General features: G+C 52.4%; 1 protein-coding gene across 3 annotated transcripts in view; it reads left to right on the top strand.

Annotated features, from left to right (window-relative positions):
• The first annotated feature begins 11,896 nt into the window (after positions 1–11,896).
• The window catches only part of txn2 (thioredoxin 2), a 27,857-nt gene continuing 27,278 nt past the window's right edge, over positions 11,897–12,475 (top strand). Inside the window, exon 1 of one of the 3 annotated variants that reach the window (XM_070861579.1) lies at positions 11,897–11,987. The gene's annotated coding sequence lies outside the window, so the exon portion shown is untranslated. Of the gene's footprint in view, positions 12,054–12,106; positions 12,160–12,475 lie in introns of those variants that run through there. The other 2 variants (XM_070861581.1, XM_070861580.1) reach the window with 2 other exon arrangements.

Genomic DNA, 12,475 nt, shown 5'->3' with positions numbered 1-12,475 from the left:
CTCTTTGCAACGCTGGCGGGAGGAAAGACGTTCATGAAGCTGGGCTTGACCTCAGCCTACATGACACAGGAGCTGGAGGAATCATCGAAGGGCCTCACCTGCATCAACACACACAAAGGTCTCTTCATTTATAACAGATGCCCGTTTGAAATTCGATCAGCCACGGTGATATTCCAGAGAAACATGGAAAGCTTACTGAAGTCGGTCCCACACACAGTAGTCTTTCAAGATGACATCATGGTCACAGGTCGGGACACAGTCGAGCATCTGCAGAACCTGGAGGAGGTTCTTAGTCGACTCAACCGCATGGGGCTCAGGTTAAAACGCTCGAAGTGCACCTGAAGTGGAGTTCCTGGGGAGGAGGATTGCGGCAGACGGCATCAGGCTCACCGATTCGAAGGCGGAGGCAATCGAGAACGCACCAAGGCCACAGAACGTGATGGAGCTGCGGTCGTTTCTAGGACTCCTGAACTACTTTGGTAACTTCTTACCGGGTCTCAGCACACTGTACGCCTTACTGCGTAAAGGGGACGAATGGGTATGGGGCAAAAGCCAAGAAAATGCCTCTGTAAAAGCTAGAAAAGTCTCAAATTGCTTGTGTTGTATGATCCATGTAAGCATTTGGTACTAGCATGTGATGCGTCGTCGTACAGTTAATTTGAATATCCGCCCCAAATAGGGCTGAGGGCAATTTCGGCCCCAAAGAGTTTAATTCGGGTAAAGGAGCAAAGGGAACAAGGCGGACATATTCACAAATCATTAAAAGTTACTTAAAACTCAATACTTCCCTCACCTTTCCAGTTCTGATGAAAGGTCATTGATCTGAAACGTTAACATTCGCCACATTAAACTGAGGCCTTTCGGATGGATGTAAAAGATCCCATGGCACTATTTCAAAAAAGAGCAGAGTAGTTCTTCCTGGTGTCCTGGCCAACATTTATCCCTCTTTTGCATCCACCTGAGAGAGCAGACCGGGCCTCAGTTTAATATCTCATCCGAAAGATGGTGCCTCCGACAGTGCCGCACTCCCTCACTACCACACTGGAATGTCTCCCTAGATTATGTGCTTAAGTCCCTGGAGTGAGACTTGAACCCACGACCTTCTGGCTCAGAGGCGAGAGTGCGACCCACTGAGCCACGGCTGACACCTATCACATTGCTGTTTGTGGGAGCTTGCTGTGCGCAAATTGATTGCCGCGTTTCCTACATTACAACAGCAACTACACTTAAAAAAAAAGTACTTTATTGGCTGTAAAGCACTTTGGGATGTCCTGAGATCATGAAAGGCGCTATATAAATGCAAGTTCTTTCTTTCCTTTGCACTTTTATATCCATCCTGACAGAAGCTTCCTGACACATGCATATAAGGTACTTTTTAAGTATCATGTTAGAATTGGCACCCGAGAAATGACTGCAGCTGGTGTAAGCTTTTGGGAGTTGTGGCAGATCGGACCATCCGGACGGAATTCCTCATCGGCGCCAAACCCCGGAACCTCCCTCGGAAGCCGGCGCCTCACAACTTGAGCCGCCTCGGGGAAATCCCCTCCGTGCCTTTCAGTTCCGCGCGGAGAGGTTTCCTGTACGGGCTGCTCCTGCACACTCTCAACTTTACCATCCTCGTCTGCCGTCCGGACACGCCATGGCGTACCATCTTGCCGTCCGGAGGAGGCGGGGGTCCCCGATGGAGGGCACTCTACGCGGGAGTCCTCCCACTATTTATCGGGGACTTGGCCTGGAGGGTGGTGCACGGAGCAGTCCCGTGCAACAAATTTTTAAGCCGGTTCACGGGTTTAAGCCTGCAATTTCTGCGGTCTGGAAGAGTCCGTGTTCCACGTTTTTATCGAATGTACAAGGTTGCAGCCCCTGTTCCAATATTTAAAGGGGCTGCTCCTGAAATTCTGGTTGCACTTCAGTCCCACACTCCTGATCTTTGGGCATCCTGTGCGGAGCGGAGCAGGTAGGTCCGAGGGCCTCCTCGTAGGACTGCTCCTGGGCACGGCCAAGGGTGCCATCAGCCGGTCCAGGCAGCGGGCGGTCGAGGGGGTCATTCAGCCTGACTGCCTGCCTCTCTTCCGCGCGTACATCCGCGCCAGGGTGTCCTTGGAGATGGAGCACGCGGTGTCCACCGGTACGCTTGCGGCCTTCCACGAGAGGTGGGCACCGGAGGGACTGGAGTGCGTTATAACCCCCGGCAACCAAATTTTAATTTGATTTTATTTATTTTACAGTTTAATTTGTTTTAATTGCCGGTTTTAGTGTCCCCCTCCCCTTTTATGGGGGCACTTGGAAAATTCACGATTTTAATGCCCAAAAAAACCCCCAAAAAACTACAAAAATACAAAAATAAAGGGCATTGGAAAATGTTTGGAGTGGCCCCCCAGATTGGGGGGTACTTGACTTAAATGTTTTATTTTGTCTCTAAAAGAGTTGTGGCAGATCGGACCGTCCGGACAGAATTCCTCATCGGCGCCAAACCCCGGAACTTCCCTCGGAAACCGGCGCCTCACAACTTGAGCCGCCTCGGGGAAATCCCCTCCATGCCTTTCAGTTCCGCGCGGAGGGGTTTCCTGTACGGGTTGCTCCTGCACACTCTCAACTTTACCATCCTCGCCTGCCGTCCGGATACGCCATGGCGTACCATCTTGCTGTCCGGAGGAGGCGGGGGTCCCCGATGGAGGGCACTCTACGCGGGAGTCCTCCCACTATTTATCGGGGACTTGGCCTGGAGGGTAGTGCATGGAGCAGTCCCGTGCAACAAATTTTTAAGCCGGTTCACGGGCTCCCAGGCCGCCTGCAATTTCTGCGGTCTGGAAGAGTCCGTGTTCCACGTTTTTATTGAATGCACGAGGTTGCAGCCCCTGTTCCATTATTTAAAGGGGCTGCTCCTCAATTTCTGGCTGCACTTCAGTCCCACACTCCTGATCTTTGGGCACCCTGTGCGGAGGGGAGCGGGTAGGTCCGAGGGCCTCCTCGTAGGACTGCTCCTGGGCATGGCCAAGGGGGCCATCAGCCAGTCCAGGCAACGGGCGGTCGAGGGGGTCGTTCAGCACGACTGCCTGCCTCTCTTCCACGTTTACATCTGAGCCACGGTGTCCACCGGTACGCTCGCGGCCTTCCGCGAGAGGTCGGCGCCGGAGGGATTGGAGTGCATTATCACCCCCAGCAACCAAATTTTAATTTGATTTTATATGTTTTAAAGTTTAATTTGTTTTAATTGCCGGTTTTAGTGTCCCCCTCCCCTTTTATAGGGGGCACTTGTGTATATATATATATATATCTGTGGTTACACTGCCCCAAAAAAAACTAAAAAAAAACATCAATATCAGCAAAAAAAAAAAAAAAAAAAAAAAAAAAGGGCACGTGGAAAGTGTTTGGAGTGTCCCCCAGATCGGGGGGCACGATTTAATGTTTATTTTGCTTCCCAAAAAGAGTTGTGGCAGATCGGACTTCCAATATTTGAAGGGGCTGCTCCTCAAATTCTGGTTGCACTTCAGTCTCACACTCCTGATCTTTGGACACCCTTTGCGAAGGGGAGCGGGCAGGTTGGAAGGCCTCCTCGCAGGACTGCTCCTGGGCATGGCCAAGGGGGCCATCAGCCGGTCCAGGCAACGGGCGGTCGAGGGGGTCGTTCAGCACGACTGCCTGCCTCTCTTCCACGTTTACATCTGAGCCAGGGTGTCCCTGGAGATGGAGCACGCGGTGTCCACCAGTAAGCTTGCGGCCTTCCGCGAGAGATGGGCACCAGAGGGACTGGAGTGCATTATCACCCCCGGCAACCAAATTTAAATTTGATGTTTTTTGTCTAAAGTTTAATTTGTTTATTGTGCCGGTTTTTAGTGCCCCCCCTCCTTTTAGTCAGGGGGCACTTGTATAACTTGTGTGTTGGTGCTCTCAAAAAAAAGCAAAAAAACCAAAAAATCAAGGGGCACCTGAAAAGTTTTTGGAGTGTGCCCCCCTTTAATCAGGGGGCACTTGTTTATTGTCTTACAACAAAATAGTTGTGACAGATTGGAAATTTGTCGATTCTGGTGTCCCCTTTTAAGGGGGGGGGGCACTTGATTTATAGTTTTACTTTAAAATAGTTGTGGCAAATCGGAAGAGTGGATTTCATGGTTTGGTACATTGAAAAAAAGGTGCAGCCTTCCAGGTGAGGCATGGAACGCATGGAGATCCAATGAATGCTTTTAAAGCACTTGTGAGAGAAGGCAAAACATTTCCTGGGGCCTGACAATTCTGCACGGGGCAGCTGGAAAGAAAACAAAATTCATGTGTGCCTCCTCACCCCGAGTGCAGCTTGCAGTGGCACTGATTCACAGGATGAAGTGCCCATAATATCAGAAGTATTTAATTTCATTTACAACATATATCTTCACATATTTATCAATATATAATTATACTTTTCTTCCCTGTATCCCACACCAGGCTGGGGTAGGCTGACACATCTCCAGTGTTACTAGCCGGAGATACAAGGGACATTCTTTCCTGCTCTCCTGAGGGTGCTGACTTTATTTGAGTACAGTTCAACAGGTTTGAGCAAAATCAAGGGATATGGGGATCAGGCGGGAAAATGGAGTTGAGGTCGAAGATCAGCCATAATTTTACTGAATGGTGGAGCAGGGTCAAGAGCCGTATGGCCTACTCCTGCTCCTAATTCTTATATTCGTATCAGCAAACAAATTTGATGGAGCACATTTAGCTCAGCCATGATTTTGCGTTTGTTTTTATCAACATCTTTTCTGCACCCTCTCCAAGGCCTTCACATCCTTCCTAAAGTACAGTGCCCAGAATTGGATATAATACTCCAACGGAGGTCAAACCAGTATTTTATAAAGATTCATCATAACTTCTTTGTTTTTGTACTCTATGCCTCTATTTATGAAACCCAGTATCCCGTATGCTTTTTAAACCGCTTCCTCAACCTGCCCTGTCACGATCCAAGATTTGTGCACATATACCCTTAGGTCTCTCTGTTCATGCATCTCTTTAGGATTCTACCCTTTATAGAATCATAAAATTATAGAATGGTTACAGCACAGGAGGCCAATCGGCCTGTCGATCCCATGCCTGCTCTCTGCAAGAGCACTTCATTTCATTTCACTCACCTGCCCTTTCTCCGTAGCCCTACAATTTTTTTCCTTCAGGTACTTATCCATCATCATCATCATAATCGAGGAAAACTTGCTTCCACTCTAAAAGTGAGTTCTCAGGTGACTGAATATTTCAATACGGGAATTACAGTCTCTGTCACAGTTGTTGAAGGAAAGAGTGAGTGGGGAGTCTGGTTTGCCGCACGCTCCTTCCGCTGCCTGCGTTTGATTTCTGCATGCTCTCAGCGACAATACTTGAGGTGCTCAGCGCCCTCCCAGATGCTCTTTCTCCACTTAGGGCGGTCTTTGGCCAGGGATTCCCAGGTGTCGTCGGGGATGTGGCATTTTATCAAGGAGGCTTTTGACGGTGTCCTTGAAACGTTTCTTCTGCCCACCTGGGGCTCGCTTGCTGTGTAGGAGTTCCGAATAGAGCGTTTGCTTTGGGAGTCTTGTGTCAGGCCAGGCATACGAACAATGTGGCCTGCCCAACGGAGCTGGTCGAGTGTGGTATGTTGGCCTGATCGAGGACACTAACATTGGTGCGTCTGTCCTCCCAGGGGATTTGCAGGATCTTACGGAGTCATCGTTGGTGGTATTTCTCCAGCGATTTGAGGTGTCTACTGTATATGGTCCATGTCTCTGAGCCATACAGGAGGGCAGGTATCACTGCAGCCCTGTAGACCATAAACTTGGTGCCAGATTTGAGGGCCTGATTTTCGAACACTCTCTTCCTCAGGCAGCTGAAGGCTGCGCTGGCGCGCTGGAGGCGGTGTTGAACCTCGTCGTCGATGTCCGCCCTTGCTAATAATAGGCTCCCAAGTTATGGAAAGTGGTACACGTTGTCCAGGGCCGTGCCGTGGATCCTGATGATTTGATCCAATTCTCCTTTGAAAGCCAGGATTGAATATGCCTACATCACCTTTCAGGCAGCCCTTTTTGTTTACATTGCATCGCCCTCCTCCTTCTTCCTCCCAAAATGTATCACCGGACTTTGCTGCATTAAATTTCATCTGTCCATTTCACCAGCCTGTGTATGTCTCAGAGGTGATGGCGCTACCCACTGCATTAGAGGGTGCTGCATTAGAGGGAGCAGCGTGCGGCGGCCCGGACCGGAAATCGGCACGGTCCCAGCCTGCAAGACCATCAGCAGACCGGGGCCATCAGAAGGAGCAGCGTGCGGCGGTGGGATACCACTGCAGGAAGATGACGGCTGCGAAGTCAGGTCGTTGATTGCAGTGCGGGCAGGCACAGCAGGAGGGACGAAGGAGCGGCAAGAGTTTAAGAACATAAACATAAGAACATAAGAATTAGGAACAGGAGTAGGCCATCTAGCCCCTCGAGCCTGCTCCGCCATTCAATAAGATCATGGCTGATCTGGTCGTGGACTCAGCTCCACTTACCCGCCTTCTCCCCGTAACCCTTAATTCCCTTATTGCTTAAAAATCTATCTATCTTTGACTTGAAAACATTCAATGAGCCAGCCTCAACTGCTTCCTTGGGCAGAGAATTCCACAGATTCACAACCCTCTGCGAGAAGAAATTCTTTCTCAACTCGGTTTTAAATTGGCTCCTCCATATTTTGAGGCTGTGCCCCCTAGTTCTAGTCTCCCCCACCAATGGAAACAACCTCTCTGCCTCTATCTTGTCTATCCCTTTCATGATTTTAAATGTTTCTATAAGATCACCCCTCATCCTTCTGAAATCCAAGGAGTAAAGACCCAGTCTACTCAATCTATCATCATAAGGTAACCCCCTCATTTCTCGAATCAGCCTAGTGAATCGTCTCTGTACCCCTTCCAAAGCTAGTATATCCTTCCTTAAGTAAGATGACCAAAACTGCACGCAGTACTCCAGGTGCGGCCTTACCAATACCTTATACAGTTGCAGCAACACCTCCCTGCTTTTGTACTCCATCCCTTTCGCAATGAAGGCCAACATTACATTTGCCTTCCTGATTACCTGCTGCACCTGCAAACTAACCTTTTGGGATTCATGCGCAAGGACCATCAGCCGGTCCAGGCAGCGGGCGGTCGAGGGGGTCGTTTCAACCTGACTGCCTGCCGCTCTTCCGCTCTTACATCCGGTCCAGGGTGTCCTTGGAGATGGAGCACGCGGTGTCCACCGGTACGCTCGCGGCCTTCCGCGAGAGGTGGGCACCGGAGGGACTGGAGTGCATCATCACGCCCGGCAACCAAATTTTAATTTGATTTTACGTTTTAAAGTTTAATTTGTTTTAATTGCCGGTGCTTTTAGTGTCCCCCTCCCCTTTTATAGGGGGCACTGGGAAAATTTGATTTTAGCGCCCCAAAAAAAAAACAAAAAAAATAATTAAAAAAAAAGGGGCCTTGAAAATGTCTGCTGTGTCACCCAGGTCGGGTGGCATGGTCTTAATGTTTTATGTTTTGCAGGTAAACTCAAAAGAGTTTCATGCGCAAGGACCATCAGCCGGTCCAGGCAGCGGGCGGTCGAGGGGGTCGTTTCAACCTGACTGCCTGCCTCTCTTCCGCTCTTACATCCGGTCCAGGGTGTCCTTGGAGATGGAGCACGCGGTGTCCACCGGTACGCTCGCGGCCTTCCGCGAGAGGTGGGCACCGGAGGGACTGGAGTGCATCATCACGCCCGGCAACCAAATTTTAATTTGATTTTACGTTTTAAAGTTTAATTTGTTTTAATTGCTGGTGCTTTGAGTGTCCCCCTCTCCTTTTATAGGGGGCACTGGAAAAAGGAAAAATTTGATTTTAGTGCCCAAAAAAAAAAACCCACAAAAAACCCCCCAAAAAAACCAAAAAAGGGCCTTGTAAATGTCTTGTGTGTGTCATCCAGGTCGGGTGGCACGGATACATGTTTTATGTTTTGCAGGTTAACTCAAAAGAGTTTCATGCGCAAGGACCATCAGCCGGTCCAGGCAGCGGGCGGTCGAGGGGGTCGTTTCAACCTGACTGCCTGCCTCTCTTCCGCTCTTACATCCGGTCCAGGGTGTCCTTGGAGATGGAGCACGCGGTGTCCACCGGTACGCTCGCGGCCTTCCGCGAGAGGTGGGCACCGGAGGGACTGGAGTGCATCATCACGCCCGGCAACCAAATTTTAATTTGATTTTACGTTTTTAAGTTTAATTTGTTTTAATTGCCGGTGCTTTTAGTGTCCCCCTTCCCTTTTATAGGGGGCACTGGGGAAAATTGTGATTTTAGTGCCCCAAAAAAAAAAACCAAAAAAAGAAAAACACAAAAAAAAACAAAAAAAAGGGGGGGGAAAAAAAAAGGGCCTTGTAAATGTCTGGAGTGTCACCCAGGTCGGGTGGCACCGTTTAATGTTTTATGTTTTGCAGGTGAACTCCAAAAAGAGTTTCATGCGCAAGGACGACACGCAGCTCCTGTTTGTGAACTTGGGGGGTGTCAGGACCGCCCTCCAGGAGCTGCCTGTCTTTTACAGGGACCTCATCAGGGTCTGGAACAAAGTCTCCACCAAGCGCAGCTCTCCGCCGGCTGGAGTGGCGGCTGTCCTGCAGGAGCCGCTGCTCGGGAATCCGTACCTCCACGACCGAGGTTTTATGTGGCGGTCGGAAGAGAGGGCTGTGGCTGGTGAGGTGACCAGGGTCAGGGACCTGCTCGATGGCGGAGGAGCGGGCTGGATGGCGCCAGGCACGCTGGCACGGCGCCTAAATTCAGCCGACGTCCGCCGCGCGGCCGAAGCCATCGAGTCGCTAAAAACAGCTTTGGGCCCTGACTCCGTTAGGTGCATCGAGGAGGCTCAAGCACGTGGGGAGATCCCGTCCGAACTGACCCCCGTCCGGACGGAATTCCTCATCGGCGCCAAACCCCGGAACCTCCCTCGGGGGCCGGCGCCTCACAACTTGAGCCGCCTCGGGGAAATTCCCTCCGTGCCTTTCAGTTCCGTGCGAAGGGGTTTCCTGTACGGGCTGCTCCTGCACACTCTCAACTTTGCCATCCTCGCCTGCCGTCCGGACACGCCATGGCGTACCATCCTGCCGTCCGGAGGAGGCGGGGGTTCCCGATGGAGGGCACTCTACGCAGGGGTCCTCCCACTATTCGTCGGGGACTTGGCCTGGAGGGTGGTGCACGGAGCAGTGCCGTGCAATAAAGTTTTAAGCCGGTTCACGGACTCCCAGGCCGCCTGCAATTTCTGCGGTCTGGAAGAGTCCGTGTTCCATGTTTTTATGGAATGCACGAGGTTGCAGCCCCTGTTTTATTATTTGAAGGGGCTGCTCCTGAAATTCTGGCTGCACTTCAGTCCCACTCTCCTGATCTTTGGGCACCCTGTGCGGAGGGGAGCGGGTAGGTCCGAAGGCCTCCTCGTAGGACTGCTCCTGTACACGGCCAAGGGTGCCATCAGCCGGTCCAGGCAGCGGGCGGTCGAGGGGGTCGTTCAACCTGACTGCCTGCCTCTCTTCCGCTCTTACATCCGGTCCAGGGTGTCCTTGGAGATGGAGCACGCGGTGTCCAACGGAGGGACTGGAGTGCATCATCACGCCCGGCAACCAAATTTTAATTTGATTTTGCATTTTAAAGTTTAATTTGTTTTAATTGCCGGTGCTTTTAGTGTCCCCCTCCCCTTTTATAGGGGGCACTGGAAAAAGGAAAAAAAGATGATTTTAGTGCCCAAAAAAAAAGAAGAAAAAAAGAAAAGAAAAAAAAAGGGCCTTGTAAATATCTGGTGTGTCATCCAGGTTGGGTGGCACGGATAAATGTTTTATGTTTTGCAGGTAGACTCTAAAAGAGTTTCATGCGCAAGGACGACACGCAGCTCCTGTTTGTGAACTTGGGGGTGTCAGGACCGCCCTCCGGGAGCTGCCTGTCTTTTACAGGGACCTCATCAGGGTCTGGAACAAAGTCTCCACCAAGCGCAGCTCTCCGCCGGCTGGAGTGGCGGCTGTCCTGCAGGAGCCGCTGCTCGGGAATCCGTACCTCCACGACCGAGGTTTTATGTGGCGGTTGGAAGAGAGGGCTGTGGCTGGTGAGGTGACCAGGGTCAGGGACCTGCTCGATGGCGGAGGAGCGGGCTGGATGGCGCCAGGCACGCTGGCGCGGCGCCTAAATTCAGCTGACGTCCGCCGCGCGGCCGATGCCATCGAGTCGCTAAAAACAGCTTTGGGCCCTGACTCCGTTAGGTGCATCGAGGAGGCTCAAGCACGTGGGGAGATCCCGTCCGAACTGACCCCCGTCCGGACGGAATTCCTCATCGGCGCCAAACCCTGGAACCTCCCTCGAGGGTCGGGCCTCACAACTTGAGCCACCTCGGGGAAATCCCCTCCGTGCCTTTCAGTTCCGCGCACACTCTCAACTTTGCCATCCTCGCCTGCCGTCCGGGTACCATCCTGCCGTCCGGAGGAGGCGGGGGTCCCCGATGGAGGGCATTCTACGCAGGGGTCCTCCCACTATTCGTCGGGGACTTGGCCTGGAGGGTGGTGCACGGAGCAGTGCCGTGCAATAAAGTTTTAAGCCGGTTCACGGACTCCCAGGCCGCCTGCAATTTCTGCGGTCTGGAAGAGTCCGTGTTCCATGTTTTTATGGAATGCACGAGGTTGCAGCCCCTGTTTTATTATTTGAAGGGGCTGCTCCTGAAATTCTGGCTGCAATTCAGTCCCACTCTCCTGATCTTTGGGCACCCTGTGCGGAGGGGAGCGGGTAGGTCCGAAGGCCTCCTCGTAGGACTGCTCCTGGGCACGGCTAAGGGTGCCATCAGCCAGTCCAGGCAGCGGGCGGTCGAGGGGTTCGTTCAACCTGACTGCCTGCCTCTCTTCCGCTCTTACATCCGGTCCAGGGTGTCCTTGGAGATGGAGCACGCGGTGTCCACCGGTACGCTCGCGGCCTTCCGCGAGAGGTGGGCACCGGAGGGACTGGAGTGCATCATCACGCCCAGCAACCAAATTTTAATTTGATTTTACGTTTTAAAGTTTAATTTGTTTTAATTGCCGGTGCTTTTAGTGTCCCCCTCCCCTTTTATAGGGGGCACTGGAAAAAGGAAAAAAATTTGATTTTAGTGCCCAAAAAAAAACCAAAAAAAAAGAAAAAAAAAGGGGCCTTGTAAATGTCTGGTGTGTCATCCAGGTCGGGTGGCATGGATAAATGTTTTATGTTTTGCAGGTAGACTCTAAAAGAGTTTCATGCGCAAGGACCCCCAGGTCCCTCTGCACCGCAGCATGTTTGTGGAAGGAAGTGACGCGGCCCAGGCAGCACGGGCCAGCCCACACTGCAATATGTGTGCGTGCACTAGGTCCATGCAGTAGAGCTGGTCTCCAGTTATTTTGGGTAATTCTTGCCACTGGACCAAGACCTAACTCTGTCAAGCCCGTGTGGTGGCTGGTGTGCAATGGCCACCACACGTTAAAAAAAATCCACGCACAGGCAAGTTCCACCCTTCAACATGAAGTTCGGGATCCGGAATATCAGGTCCATCATTGAAACATCCGTGAACTCATCCCTTTTTGACGTGGAAGCAAGTCATCCTCGTTTCGAGGGACTGCCGCTAATGATGAGCTACCCACTGAGCCACAGTTGTTAAAAACATAAATGCAAGTTGTTGTGTAACTCCTTTAACTCAATGCACCAGATTCTTGACAAGGGGAAGCTGGGGGAGGCCCCCAGGTGTTGAGTGTCAGTGAGTTAACCTGCAGCTGGCCTGTGCCTGGACCCGCCCACTTCCGGCTGCGATGTCCTTTACAAAGATGGCGGTCAGAGTTCAGGTACTCTCTAAATTCAGCGCCTCCCTCGCCCCTCCGCACAACGTGCACAGCCGCCCTGCCCTGTCCCCGCCACAGCGACGACAGATAAAGAATTGTGCGCCTGCGCCAGGTCGCGAAAGTGTCTGGGAAGCCGTTTCCAGGAAGTGACGGCGTTTGATAGCGGAAGCGGTTTCCACAGAACGTGTGCAGGAGAGCGAGAGGTGAGTTGGGGAGGTGGCAGAGTGCGACCTCCCTGGCCTGGGGGAGGGGAGGCAAGGCAAGGCAAGGCAAGTCAAATCAAGTCGGGTCGGGTCGTGGAGCCACGATCCGGGACCCGAGACAGAGAGGCAGAGCGCGCGCGGGGAGCCCGAGGTCGCAGGAGACACGGGGAAGGTCAGGGGGCATGGGACCCGCCACAACCGCGGGACCGAGTCAGGGGAAGGGGCTGGTGCTGGTGCTGGGCAGCTGTCAGAGAGATCTTGTGACCCACTCTCTCTCTCCCCACTCCCCGCTCCCTCACAACCCCCGCCCACGACTCCCTCTCGTTCCCCCTCCCCCGCCCACGACTCCCTCTCGTTCCCCCCTCCCCCGCCCACGACTCCCTCTCGTTCCCCCCTCCCCCGCCCACGACTCCCTCTCGTTCCCCCCTCCCCGCCCACGACTCCCTCTCGTTCCCCCCTCCCCCGCCCACGACTCCCTCTCGTTCCCC

The sequence above is a fragment of the Pristiophorus japonicus genome, chromosome 19 (genome assembly GCF_044704955.1).
Source record: "Pristiophorus japonicus isolate sPriJap1 chromosome 19, sPriJap1.hap1, whole genome shotgun sequence".
Classification (NCBI taxonomy): Eukaryota; Metazoa; Chordata; class Chondrichthyes; family Pristiophoridae; genus Pristiophorus; species Pristiophorus japonicus.
This window is presented reverse-complemented; position numbering and strand designations above follow the sequence as displayed.